This window comes from Hemiscyllium ocellatum, chromosome 21 (genome assembly GCF_020745735.1).
Source record: "Hemiscyllium ocellatum isolate sHemOce1 chromosome 21, sHemOce1.pat.X.cur, whole genome shotgun sequence".
Classification (NCBI taxonomy): Eukaryota; Metazoa; Chordata; class Chondrichthyes; order Orectolobiformes; family Hemiscylliidae; genus Hemiscyllium; species Hemiscyllium ocellatum.
In genome coordinates, this window is record NC_083421.1 from 67138687 (window position 1) to 67152212 (window position 13526).

Genomic DNA, 13526 nt, shown 5'->3' on the forward strand with positions numbered 1-13526 from the left:
CTTAAAATACCAGGATCTCTAACTAAACATCTTTTTGATCTAGTTTCTAAGTTATGTTTATGTCCTGGACTGCAAATGCAAGATTCTGATGACTTGGAGGTGCCAGTGTTGGACCGGCGTGGACAAAGTTAAAAGCCACACAACACCAGGTTATAGTCCAACAGGTTTATTTAGAAGCACTAGCTTCGAAGTGCTGCTCCTTCATCAGTTGGTTGTGGAGGTTAAGATCATATTGTCAAAATTTATAACTAAAGGAGTCCAGCTTCCTGGAGATGTGATACAGTAAACAATCTTAGATCAAAACTTTCATCTTTTATAATGGGGTATGCTGATTTTTATTCTTTGAGATATAAATCCCATAACTTATTTTAAATTACATTCTCAAGATAGCTCAGCTCTTCAAACAATAGGTGAGAAGTCTGTGTGTGTCCCAATGCCATGTCAGACTGACATTCTGATGACAATTGATGTCAGTTTCTAATAATGACCACAGGAAGCACTGCACATCCTCGAGCGCGCACTGGGCCCTGGATGATTGACGTCAGTACAGGACCAATTGGAGCGCAGGGTTCGGGGCTGAAGGAACGGGCGAGTGCGACTGGTCCTCCAGCCAATCAGAGTAAACGAGGGGCCGGGCGGGTAAACCACGTGATCGTCGGCGCGGGCAGCGCGGTATCGTTGTGACCGAGATTTGGGAATATCAGTCGGACATGGTAAAGAAAGATAAACAGCAGCAAGCGGAAAAAAAATTGTGTTAATATGATCCGAGAGGTTTTACAATCAAATGGTGCACATTGCAAAACACAAATTTGAAACTCCTTAGCCTATGTTTACAGCAAACGATAAACGCTTCAAATGGTGATAGGCCCAAGTGACCGCCGCCATCTTTGTTGGGGGCAAGGATCCAAGGCAGGCGTGAGCGGCAGCCAAGGTTGTAGGGGGCACGTTTCAGCTAGACGCATGCGCAACCTTCCCTTTAGAGAGTGAGAGGGCAGCAAATTCAAACCCAGAGAAATGTTTGTTTCTTCTGGATTTCTTTCCCAGACTGTAGGATCGTAACAGCTAACACTGCTCTGATTCACCTCTGTGCTCTCTAATCACCTTTTTGTCAATATCTGACTACCTCAGTCTCTGATAATGGATGTATTTTAGATCCTGTTTAGGTTTTTACTGTTACTTTCACAAATCTCGTGCTGCTCACTTACCAGATTAACTTTTCCACAATATCTTTCACAGTCAGAAACTCGTTTTCCAGTGAGAGAGCCCATTTTCCTTCTGTTTCTAACCATCAATTCTGCGCTGTCTTGTTTTCCTGCAATTCATTTTGCACTCCCTGAAACATTAACTGTGTGTTTCCCTCCTCAGATATCAGTGATCAATGCCAAAGTCCTGTTGCCTGTGGAGAAGGTGATGTTTGACGATCTTGTACTGCTGCAGTTCGTATGGTGAAGGTGTTCCCACAATCCGGTTCGGTAAGAAGTTACAAATCATTCACCCAGTGGTACTGAAGAGTTGATTGTATATGTCCAAATCATCAACAGTTTGTATTTTTATCATGTTTATAATTTCACAAAAATATTATTAAGAACTTTTGACATAAGGCCACAGCTGGAGATATTAGGTCAGATGACCAAAAGCATTACCAAATAAGGAGGTTTTCCCAAATGTCTTAAAGGAGGAAAGTGGACTTGAGAGTGTTAAGGTGGGAATTCCAGACCAAGTTGCCTTAGCAACTGTAGAAACAGTCACCAATAATGAAGCAATAATTAAATGCATTGTTGCAATCTGAAACTAAATGAATTGTCAAAGTCTCAAAGCTTGTTTGGTATATGGAGATTAGGATGATCACAACCACGAATTAAATCAAGAGTGAAGATTTTAAAATATGGCTTAGGAGCCTTTTCAGAGATGAACATGTTTGAATACAATTAAGCACGCGGGCAATTTAGGTTTAAATATTCCCTGTAACCTCAATAATTTGAATGTGAAAAGTGGACTGGGAGTGTATTTGATTCATTAAGTAAGTTTCAGAGAATATCTACAATGTGGAAACAGGCCATTCAGCCCAACAAGTTCACACCAATTCCTGGAAGAGCACCTCTGCCATATCCACCCCCTTAACCTCACCCATACCTCTTGCACCTCCCATGGCCAATCCACCCAACCTACACATCCCTGTACACTATGGGTGTTTACCATGGCCAATCCACCTAACCTGCACATCTTTGCACAATGGGAGAAAACCAGAGCACCCAGTGTAAATCCTTACAGACACTGGGAGAATGTGTAAACACCACTCAGATTGTAGCCAGAGGGTGGAATTGAGCACAGCTCCCTGACACTGTGAGGCAGCAGTATTAACAACTGTGCCAGCCTGGAGGTAACACAGGAATGGATGAGAGTTTCAGCAAATGAGCTGAAACTAGGGTGGTGTCGAGTGATGTCAATGAAGTGGAAATATGTGGTCTTGGTGCAGGACTGGGCTGTCATCCATACCCCACCTCTGGAATTCAGCTGTTTTGTCAGTTTGTGGATCAGGTCTATGACAAGTTCAGGAGCTGAGTGGGCCTGGCAGACCACAAACTGGGCTTCAGTGAGCTGGTGCTGCTTGAGACCACTGTTGGAGCCACCTTCCATCACATTACTGATGATAGTGAGTAGACAGATGGAGGGGAAACTGGCTGGGTTGTATTTGCCCTGTAGTTTTGTGCTAAATGTATCTGGGCAATGTTCCACATAGTCGGTAGATGTCAGTGCTGTAGTGGTACTGAAACAGCTTGGCTTGGCAGGCAGTAAGTTCAGGAGCACAAGCCTTCAGAAGTATTTCCAGAATGTTGGCAGGCCCATAGCCATTGCATGATTTGAAATGCGTTTCTTGATATTATGTGACGTGAATCATATTGGTTGAAAATTCGCATCTGTGATGTTGGGGACCACTGGAGAAGGCTGAGATGGACCATCCACTTGGCATTTCTGGCTGAAGACTGCCTCAAATGCTGTTGTCTTTTGTGTGGATGTATTAGACCCCTCCATCAGTAATGCTAGGAATTTTTGTGGCACCTCCTCCAGTGAGTTGTATAATTGTCCATCATTGTTCAAGACTGGCTGTGGCAGAAGTGCAGAGCTTAGATCTGATCCTTTGGTTGTAGGATCACTTAGCTCTTTTCTTGTTACTTGTGTTGGTTGGCATGTAGGTTTGGTTGCTTCACCAGGTTGACACCTAATTATTAGGTATGCCCAGTGCTGCTCTGGCATGCCCTCCTGCACTGTCCATTGAACCAGAGTTGAGCCCCTGGCTTGATGGTAATGTTTGGGAAATATGCCGGGCCACGAGGTTCCACATTGTGCTTGAGTACAATTCTGCTGCCGTTGGTGTCCAAGGTTTGAGTTCCTATATCTGTTCGAAGTCTGTCCCATTTAGCACTGTGATAGAGTCACTCAACACAATGGCAGGTTTTCTCATCTTTACGGTGCAGTGTTGTCTCGAAAGAGACTGTGTGCAGTGGTCAGTCTTAACGATGCTGTGATGGATAGATGCATCTGCAGCTGGCAAATTCGTAACGATGAGATTGTGTTTTTTCCTCGTGTTGATTCCCTCACCGCTTGCTGCAGACCCAGTCGAGCAGCTTTGTCCTTTATGAGCTGACCAGCTCGATCAGTAATCCTGCTGCTGCACTACTCTTGATGGTGAAGATTGAAATCCGGTACTCAGCATATATTTACACCCTCAGTACTACCTCCATGTGTTGTTCAACATGGGGAAGTACTGATTTATCAGCCGAGATAATCAGCAGGAGCCGTGAGACATCTTGGTGTCCAGAGTCAAAGCTGAGTATTCCCAGGTCAAATCCTTCCTCTCTGTACACTGCTGTGCTGCCACCTCTGCCTCGTCTGTCATGCTGTTGGGACAGGACATATCTAGGGATGATGATGGTGTTGTTAAAGTGCAAATTTGAGATGGCCCAGGGAATCCCTTGTGGACTCAGACCTGTAAAGCCTCTCTCTTGGTTCATCCCGGAGATCATACTCTTTGGAAGTCTGGAATAAAAGCCACTTACAGACAGTTTAGTTTAATTTTAGTCATGCCTTTCTATTCACTAATAGCATCACTGTAACAACATAACACTGACACCTATAAGCTGAACTAACTAGGTTCTAATAGCTCAAAGTTTGGGAGAAGATTTGTAGCTCGGGTGCTCGTTGTTGTGGTTGTGTTCGCCGAGCTGGGAATTTGTGTTGCAGACGTTTCGTCCCCTGTCTAGGTGACATCCTCAGTGCTTGAGAGCCTCCTGTGAAGCTCTTCTGTGATCTTTCCTCCGGCATTTGTAGTGGTTTGAATCTGCCGCTTCCGGTTGTCAGTTCCAGTTGCAGATTCAAGCGGCAGATTCAAACCACTACAAATGCCGGAGGAAAGATCACAGAAGCGCTTCACAGGAGGCTCCCAAGCACTGAGGATGTCACCGAGACAGGGGACGAAACGTCTGCAACACAAATTCCCTGCTCGGCGAACACAACTACAACAGGTTCTAATAGCCCCAGCGGCTACTCCGATATACTGATGCAAAGTGGCTTCCTTTATACAAAAGTTGAAAAAAACATTGCATGCTCTTAATCAGACAGATAACAGTGAAAGACAATAATTTATAAGGAAGAAAAGTTCATTGACAGGTCTGTGTATACTTGACTAATCACTCCTACAGGTCCTAAGCCATTCAACAGGTGGGAAAAACATACCCAGCCTGCTAATGAGATAAACTCCTCTCATAAAGTGGTACCAGTCTGAGCTAATTAGAGAGTTCATAAAGTAACCTTGCACAGCTTGCATGGTCTTAAATCATTGTTTTACAAAATGGCTTCTTAGCAAGGAGGGCAAATTTTTGACCACAAAATGGCTTCCTGACAGATTGTGTCACAATCTCTTCAACGTCCGAATTAGAATAATTTTAAGCTGGGAGCAGATTCCTGATTTTTATCTTAAGCACAGAATCATTCTGTACCTGAGGTTGAAATGTTACTGCAAGGTTGTATTTAAAATGATTAATTAGTCTTGAATTAAACATGCCTTCTTTTCAAGTCTGTGATTCAAATAAGACATAAGATCTGATAAGTTAGAATCGACAGTGGGGCAGTCTGTAAGGTCTGTAGAGTGGTCTGCAAGAACAGCAAGTAAGTTAAGCCTTTATCAATATTACCTTTTACAGAGTTTGTATTTAATAACTGGTAATGGCTATTCAATGTCATCATAAAATCCCAAAACGCAATTAAATTCAATCCATAGCAGGTAAGCACTAAGAGTTAATTTTCTACTGGATTCAACAGGTTCAGCACTAAAATGGTCTCTCTCTCTCTCTAGTGTCCTTTTGAACTCTCAAGTCAGGGTTTTGTAATAGCAAAGAATTATTTTCTCTCAGTGTCTGCCTTGCTTGCAAGGGGAAATAAGAATCCATTATAACTGCATCTGATTGTTAATTAAAAAGTTTTTAATAGTATCGAGTTTTGTTTCAGGGTCAGAATTGAACACTGTCATTAATTTCACAAGGGAATGGCTGTGAATGTTATCATTTGGTGTCCTGTTCACACAGATTCATCAATGTTAAGGCAAATGTTCTTAATTGTCTTACAGTTATCACTTGGTAAGCATAGATCTCTATCTTTTGCAATCCTTAAGGTCCTCCCTTTTTCTGAGCCTTCTGCCTGTTTATATTCTAGTTCAGTAAAAGTGTTCTATAATTCAGCATTACATTTTAGTCTAAATGTTTAAAGGGAAGTTTTAAGGCGATAGACTTTCTCACTGTCACAAAGATTTTTTTTCTAAAAGCTGTTTCTTTTCTCAAGGATACTGTGTCCTTGATTTTTCTTCAGAGGGGTTGTAAACAGCTCCTAGCTCCGAGGTGACTAGTTTGGTGGAGAGATTAAAGGATATTGAGAGGACTTTTCATTTATATGTAAGCAGATGAGACTTCAGGCCAAAGTGATCATGTTTTAAAAGTGAGCTGTGTGGAAACAGGTTGCAAAACACTCTCCTTCTGTCCTTCTAACTTCAATGTGTAAGCATTTTTTCCATTTTTACTTTTTTTTTAGGGGGAGTTTGCTTATTAGGATTGTGTATATTCAGAATAGCATAATTAAATCTCGTTAGGATAGACTGCTTTCTTTAGGGGTTCTTTATTATGTTCTTTGTCTTTCATTGTGTAACTTTGTGAGTACTTTTTTTGTCTGTTTTAAAACCTGATAATCAACCTAGCTAACTTACTCCAGGTAATTTTCGCTGTATATTTAACTTTGCAATTTGTTTTGGTATGATCTGAGTTGCCTGCTTCAGAATGTTTTGAGTGGTCTGGCCTAGTCCATAACAGACTGGAGGCCTTTTGCAGGATTTCAAACAGCAATTGGTAGGTGCTAGTGTCTTTATTTTGAGTGTTGGTTTGGTTGGGTTGACAAAGCTTGGGATAGTAATAGCTCTTTCAGTTGCCAAACGTTTTCTGGAAGTGGATGCGGTGACTTTGGAAATTTTGTAAAAGGTGAATAAGACCAAGCTGCAAGAATTAACAGACCAGCTGGGATTGGACCTGGCTGCTTCTGTGTGGAAAGGCGAGGTAATTACAGGAGTAGCTCAGCATTTATACTTGCTGTGAAGATCTGGACCACCGGCGGGGCTGTCTCGATTCCACAATCGGTCAATAAACACTTAATCAGTCTGACTGTTAAGACTTCACTCTCTATTTTACATATGGCTGGGCACAGAGCGTCCAGAAACAGAGGTTTTGCACTTCCATGTTCCTTGGAGAATAAGAGCTTTAAAAATCAAACAAACCTATGATGCCCTTAGAGAGGTCATTATTTTGGAGGAATTCAAGAATTCACTGCCTGAAGTAGTGCAAACTCGTGTGGAAGAGCAGAGATGGCAAAGTTAGCAGCTGAAATGGCTGATGAGTATGAGCTAGTCCATAAAACACAGTTTGGCTTCCAGATTCAATTTCAGTCCATGAGGGATAGAAATTCGGGCAAAGAGAAATCCTCACATAGAAAGGGAAAGGTAGATCTCCATGAAGATCATAAGAATAACTTACTAGAGGGTAAAAAGGAAACTCTTGAGGGGGACAAAAGTTAAAAAACTTCATTGTAATAATGTGCGCCACACAATATCAGTGTTGGTGAGCTAGGAGAAAGCCAGATGTCAGAAAACCAGACAAGCCTGGGAGTTTTATTGGACCAGTAACAAAAAGCACAAGGGAACTTAAACAACGACCTCAGCTTGTACAAGATGATCAGACGTTGATTAAGGAGGAAGTGCGAGATCTCCTTAAAAAATATACATGCAAGGGTGAAGTTTATTCACACAGGCCAGGAGTAGCAGGTAAAGAGGTTACAATATTAAGGGACAGAGGATCCTCTCAGTCTGCAATGCTGAAGGATGAGGAGATATGTACTCCTGAGGGATTATTGCCAGAAAAGGAACTGGTAATGGGAACCCATGGTGAGACAAAAAAATGCTCAATTATGTAAAGTGAGGCTAGAGAGTCCAGAGAAGAGTGGAGAATTTGTGATCTGAGTACTGGACAAACTCTCAGCTCCAGGAATACAGTTTGTCCTTTCAAATGATAGAGCTGATTCACTGGTAGGTGTGTTGCCTACTCTAGTTGAAAAGCCAGTGGAGGTGCAGGCAACTGAATACATGAAGGATATTTTGCAGGAATTTTCCAAGATTGTGAGATCACAAGGTCACAGAGGTACAAGTTGAAGCAGGAGAGATCAAAAGGCACAGTTGAGGAAGCTGATAAAGCTTTATCTGAGACTTTTTTGATCAGATAAGTGAGACAGAGCAGAGCTACTAAATAAACATGCAAGTATCTTTAGCTTTGCAAAACTTACAGCAGAAAGATGAGTTAAAACAGTTGTATCAAAAGGCATATGCAGAGAAGGAGAGTGAATGCATTTACTCCTGTTTATTATTACTTAACAAATGATGTCTTAATGAGGAAATGGAAGCCATCACACATTTAAGCAGATGAGAAATAGGTAGAGATTCGTCAAATTGTTTTGCCAATAGGTTATAGAAAGGAGGTGCTGCATGAGCTACCACTTGGAGGTCATTTGGGGTGAGGAAAACATAGGTTAAAATACAAAGATAATTTTACAGGCCTGGACTACCCAAGATGTGGTTTAATTTTGCCAGATGTGTCATACATGTCAACTAATTGGAAGACTATAGGCAGTAATAAAACCTGCACCTTTAATACCTATTCCAGCATTTGAGTAACCTTTCACAAGAGTCTTGATTGTGTAAGCCCCCTAACTCAAACAAAAAGTGGGAATAAGTGTTTATTAACAATAATGGATGTATCAATGAGATTTCCAGAGGCAGAACCATTATGCAACATCACAGCTAAAAGGGTTGTAGAAGAACTACTTAACTTTTTTTTTACCAGATATGCACTCCAATAGAGATCCAGTCAGATCAAGGATCAGACTTCACATCCAAACTATTCAAGGAGGTTTTGAATAACTTGCAATAATGCAATTCAAATCTACTACGTACCATCCAGAATCGTAGGGAGTATTAGAGAGACAGCATCAAACACTAAATACCATATTGAGGGTTTATGATCAGAATTATCCAGATGATTGGGATAAGGGAGTCCGATTGTACTTTTTGCGATCAGAGATGCACCAAATGAATCAACCAAATTCAGTCCATTTGAATTAATGTTTGGGCATGAAGTAAGAGGATCGTTAAAATTGGTTAAGGAGAAATTAATAAGTCAGAATTCAGAGACCACCCATTTGGACTATGTCTCAAATTTTGGGGAACGATTTAAATGGAGCTCGAGAGTTGGCTAGACATCATTTAAAAATATCACAGCATACAATGAAACAGGAAGCGGATAAGAAATTGTAATTTCGCAATTGGGGGATAAGGTATTGGTGTTACTTTCAGTAACAGGTGAGCCTTTAAAAGCAAGGTTTAGTAGGCCTTATCAAATCGAGAGGAAATTGAGTGAGGTGAACTACTTGGTAAGGCTGGAGAGCAAGAGGAGAAGGTGTTAATGATTACAATACAGAAGGAAGAACGAAGCTCAGAGGATTTGGAATTGGACATTCCTCAAATCAGACAATGAGGATGTTGTCAAACATTGGGATAAATTATTGAGTTACCTTCCACATAGGAATCGAAATGACCTGAAAGCATTATTACTATCACATGGGCCGATATGTGGAAATAATCTGGGAAGTACGAACCTAAGTGTGCATGATGTAGCGATAGGATATGCTGTTCCGATTAAGCAACATCCTTATAGGCATAAAACTCTAAAGTTGGCACATGTTCTGAAAGAGATAGCGCACATGCTCCAAGATGGCATAATTGAAAGTGAGTTACAGTGACTGGAGCTCACCTATAGTCACGGTGCCAAAACCAGATGGTACCCATTGGTTAAGTGTGGACTGTTGCAAAGTCGACGCCATTACAAAGACAGATGCAGATCCAATTCCACAATTGGAGGACTGTGTCGAAAAAGTGGGACAAGCAACTTACATTTCTAAGTTGAACTTGCTCAGAGGCTATTGGCAAGTACCTCTGTCAGAGAGAGCAAAGGCAGTTTCGTAACGCTAAATGGACTATGTCATTTCAAATTCATGAAATGTGGCTCCAGCCACATTTCAGAGACTGACTAAGAAGATCATTGCCGGATTACCTGACTATGTGGTATACATTGACCTAGTGATTTTTAATAACTCATGGAAGGAACATTTACAGCATTTATCGGACTTGTTCGAGTGACTTTGGAAGGCAGCCTTGGTGATAAACCTTGCTAAAAGTGAATTTGCCAAAGCCCAAGTCATCTTCCAAGGCCATGTTATTGGACATGGACAAATGGCCCCAAAAGATGCAAAAACGAAAGTAATTGGGGAATTTCCCACACCGTCGACCAAAAAAAAAAGCGGTACTACGGTAACTGGGATTGAGTGGATTTTATCAAAAGTTTATGCAGAACTTTCGCAGTGCGGCTGCTCCACTCACCGAATGTCTGGTTTAAAACAAAAGGGCAAGAAGTTTCAGTGGACTGTCAAAAGTCATTTGACAGCCTGAAAACTGTGTTAACCACTGCCCCAGTATTAACCACACAGAAATGAAGCCTTTCAAGGTGGCTATCAATGCCAGTGATGTGGGTTTGGGTGTTGTTGTGACGCTCCTGTAGGAGGATGATGAATGAATAAGAAGGACTATCAGGTATTTTTCCAGGAAGTTGTACATTCATCAACAGAAATATTCAACAGTTAAGAAAGAGACTTTCACTTTGGTGTTGGCATTACAACATTTCCGTGTTTATATTGCCAGCAATGCATCTGAGGCAATTGTATACAGTAATCATAACCTATAGACATTTGTGGAAAAATTTAAGGACAAAAATGTCAGACTGTTTAGATGAAGCTTGTCGTTGCAGCCATTCAATTTGACAATTCTGCACGTGGCATGTCGCGAAAACGTGATTGATGATGCGTTATTGAGGCTCAAAAGAGATATGGAGGTATTCGGTGACACATGTGCCACGGCCTGAATTCGCATGTAGTTGTGCATGTTTGCATGTGTAGAGGTAGTATAGTGTACACATGTCTTTAGACTACTAACTGGGTTTTTGAGGGTTCTACAAATGAAGCTATCTTATGATTTTGATATTTTTAAAAAAGGGTAAGGTGTCACAAAGCTGGTCCTTTTTTTCCCTAAAAGCTGTTCCTTTTCTCAAAGATATTGTATGCTTGATTTTTTTCAGAGGGGTCGTAAACAGCTCCTGGCTCCGAGGTGACTAGTTGGTATTGAGAGGTCTTTTTGTTTATATGTAAACAGATGAGACTTCAGGCCAAGGTGGTCATGTTCTGGAAGTGACCTGTATAATGAAAGGGGAATGGTCAACTCTTGTGCTGAGCAGTTCAGTCCAGAACTAGTTAGGAGTTCAACAGTGAGCTGTATGGAAGCAGGTTCCGAAACACACTGTCTCCTTCTGTCCTTGTAACTTCAACCTGTAAGCATTTGTTCCATTTTTACTGTTTTCTTTTAAGGGGGTTTGCTTATTTGGATTTGTGTATATTTGGAACCGCATAATTAAGTCTAGTTTGGATAGACTGAGTTCTGTAGGGGTTCTTTATTCTGTTCTTTGTGTTTAATTGTGTAATTTTGTGAATAAATTTTTTTTCTGTTTTAAAATCTGGTAGTCAACCTAACTAACTTTGTGAATTTTCACTGTATATTTACCAAAACAAATTGCAAAGTTATGGTCTGAGGCTGCCTGCTTTAGAATGTTTTGAGTGGTCTGGCCTAGTCCATAACAGTGAGGTCTAGTAATTGTCTGTAAGGTATGATTCCATGAGTATTACTTTGTCAGGCTGTTCCTTGACTAATTTTTGAGACCGCTCTCCGCATTTTGGCAATAACCCCCAGATGTTAGTGAGGAAGACTTTGCAGGGTCAACAGGGCTGATTCTCTAGTTCTGTTTTCTAATGCCTTGGTAGATGTCATGTGGTCCATCCAGTTTCATTCCTTTGTTGAGACTTTAGAAGATTAATACAATTTCTTTCCCTGAAGGATATTAGGTATTTTTTATGCCATTCACAGTGGTTCCAATTAGATCAGTCTGTTCTTAATTCCAGTTATTCTTTCTTAACTTCAGATTCCACTATCTGCCGAGGTGGGATTCGAAGCCGGACTACAGTTGTTGTATATTTTAATATTCTGGATAAAAGTTAAATGCATCAGGTTTGTTCACTCATTTTAAATATCAATGACACAGGTTTTGTTTCTTTGTGAAATACTGTCCATCATCCTGTCTTCTCCGTCCTCCCTCCAACAACAGGAGTGAGGAGCACATGGAGTTTCTCTGTCACTAAGATTGAAACAATCTGATCGGCTGCCTCTGCTGTTTCCCTCCATTCAACTAGCCCACCGAGCCAAACTGTCTGACGTGATGCTCCTGGTTTTAATCCTAAATGTACATCTTTCTCCAGTCACTTGTCTTTCCGAGTTGATATTGACTCTTCACCCATTCTCGCAAAACTACAGGCGTTTCAATTCTGTTTTTCTCCCACTCATCCTCTTCCTACTGCTACTACTCCTCTTCCTCCTATCCCTTCTGGTACAACTTTCTTTAGTTCTCACCATTTAAATGATACTCTGTGTTCTTTAATTATCTCTTCTACAAGGTACAACTTCACATTTTCCTGCTTTAAGTTCCATAGGCCAACTTACTGCTCATTTCACCTATCAGTTTTCTCTGTAAACTGTTTGCGACCTTCTCAGAACTTTACTGTGATGACTTTTCTGAGATCCTCCCTCGTTTGATGATCTTTATTGAGAGCTCTGAGCAGCACAGTGCATGTCTAATTGCTATCTTTTTTTCGGGATCCTGTTTGGAATTGCTAAGAGGAGTTTGCTGCCCATTGTAGAGAATGGAGCAACTTGCATATCATTAGCATTAGCCTTTCATACCCCATGTCCTGATGACACAGATGGGCAATTCCCCATATCCCACTAACTCTTGGAATGTTCTGCACCATGTGTCAAAGATTTTGGTCTGAAGTCCCCAGGTGGAAACCCACATAGATTTCCCCCTGAATTGGCTGCTAGCCTCCAGAAGGGGTAGTGTGTAGCAGGGAGAATGCACAAGTTGTCCTAGGCCACGAGGAGGGGATGTTGTGAATTTTTGTCCTGGACTGACTGTGATGCCTATGATGAATTTGTATTACAGGGTATTACAAGTGGACTTGCAGGTGGGAATCTCAATAATTGTAACACCAAACTGTGATGGAATTACTCAGTCCATCAGTACTTGGATATTAGCATTGTTTGTGAGTATTGTGTTCCAGTTCTTCCCCACGCTGCAGAGAAGTTCTTGTTAAATCACTCCAATCTCTTGATCGATCTTGCCCAAACTTTTCACTCTGTGTCCTGTAATTCTTTTACGTTCAGCTGATGAGTGTAAGTTTTAGCATCCTAATATATACCTTCAGCAAGCCCCACTATCACAGCTCCTCTCAATTTCCTTTGCTACAAGGAGAACAATCTCAGTTTCCCAAACCCCTGATATCCCAATGTCTGTTTGCTATCTATAAGGTACACATCAGGATTGTGATGGAACATTCTCCACTTGCCTGCATCAGTGCAGCCCCTGACAATATTAAAGAAAATGCTTTATCCTGGAGGATTTTCAGTGTGCCAGAGTGGGATCCCATCCACCACCTTCAAATTCCTTCTCTTTACCCCCGATGCACGGTAGCATCACTGTGTAAAAGTTAAAGTCACCATTGTCCTACGAGACCATAGGGCTGCTCTCTCACTAGGGAGAGATGACTGGTGCTGCTTTAATCTGAAGCTTACCACAGCCTAGACAAGGGGAGCGGTTGAGAAGCAAAGTCCATCTATTGTAGATGGATATTCTCAATGTGTACCAGCAACACCCATATCACATGAATGAATAATCTTTTTTTTTAAAAACCCTATCCCTGCAACTAAAATCCCTCATCCTTCCAACCAT

At 41.3% G+C, this 13526-nt stretch overlaps 1 protein-coding gene across 6 annotated transcripts in view; it reads left to right on the forward strand.

Moving 5' to 3' along the window:
* Positions 1–652: 652 nt before the first annotated feature.
* The window catches only part of LOC132825743 (zinc finger protein 239-like), a 40059-nt gene continuing 27185 nt past the window's right edge, over positions 653–13526 (forward strand). The window contains exons 1-4 of one of the 6 annotated variants that reach the window (XM_060841176.1): positions 653–713; positions 1366–1472; positions 11667–11752; positions 12741–12840. The gene's annotated coding sequence lies outside the window, so the exon portion shown is untranslated. Of the gene's footprint in view, positions 714–988; positions 1017–1365; positions 1473–5611; positions 5634–10476; positions 10530–11666; positions 11753–12740; positions 12841–13526 lie in introns of those variants that run through there. The other 5 variants (XM_060841179.1, XM_060841177.1, XM_060841180.1 and 2 more) reach the window with 5 other exon arrangements.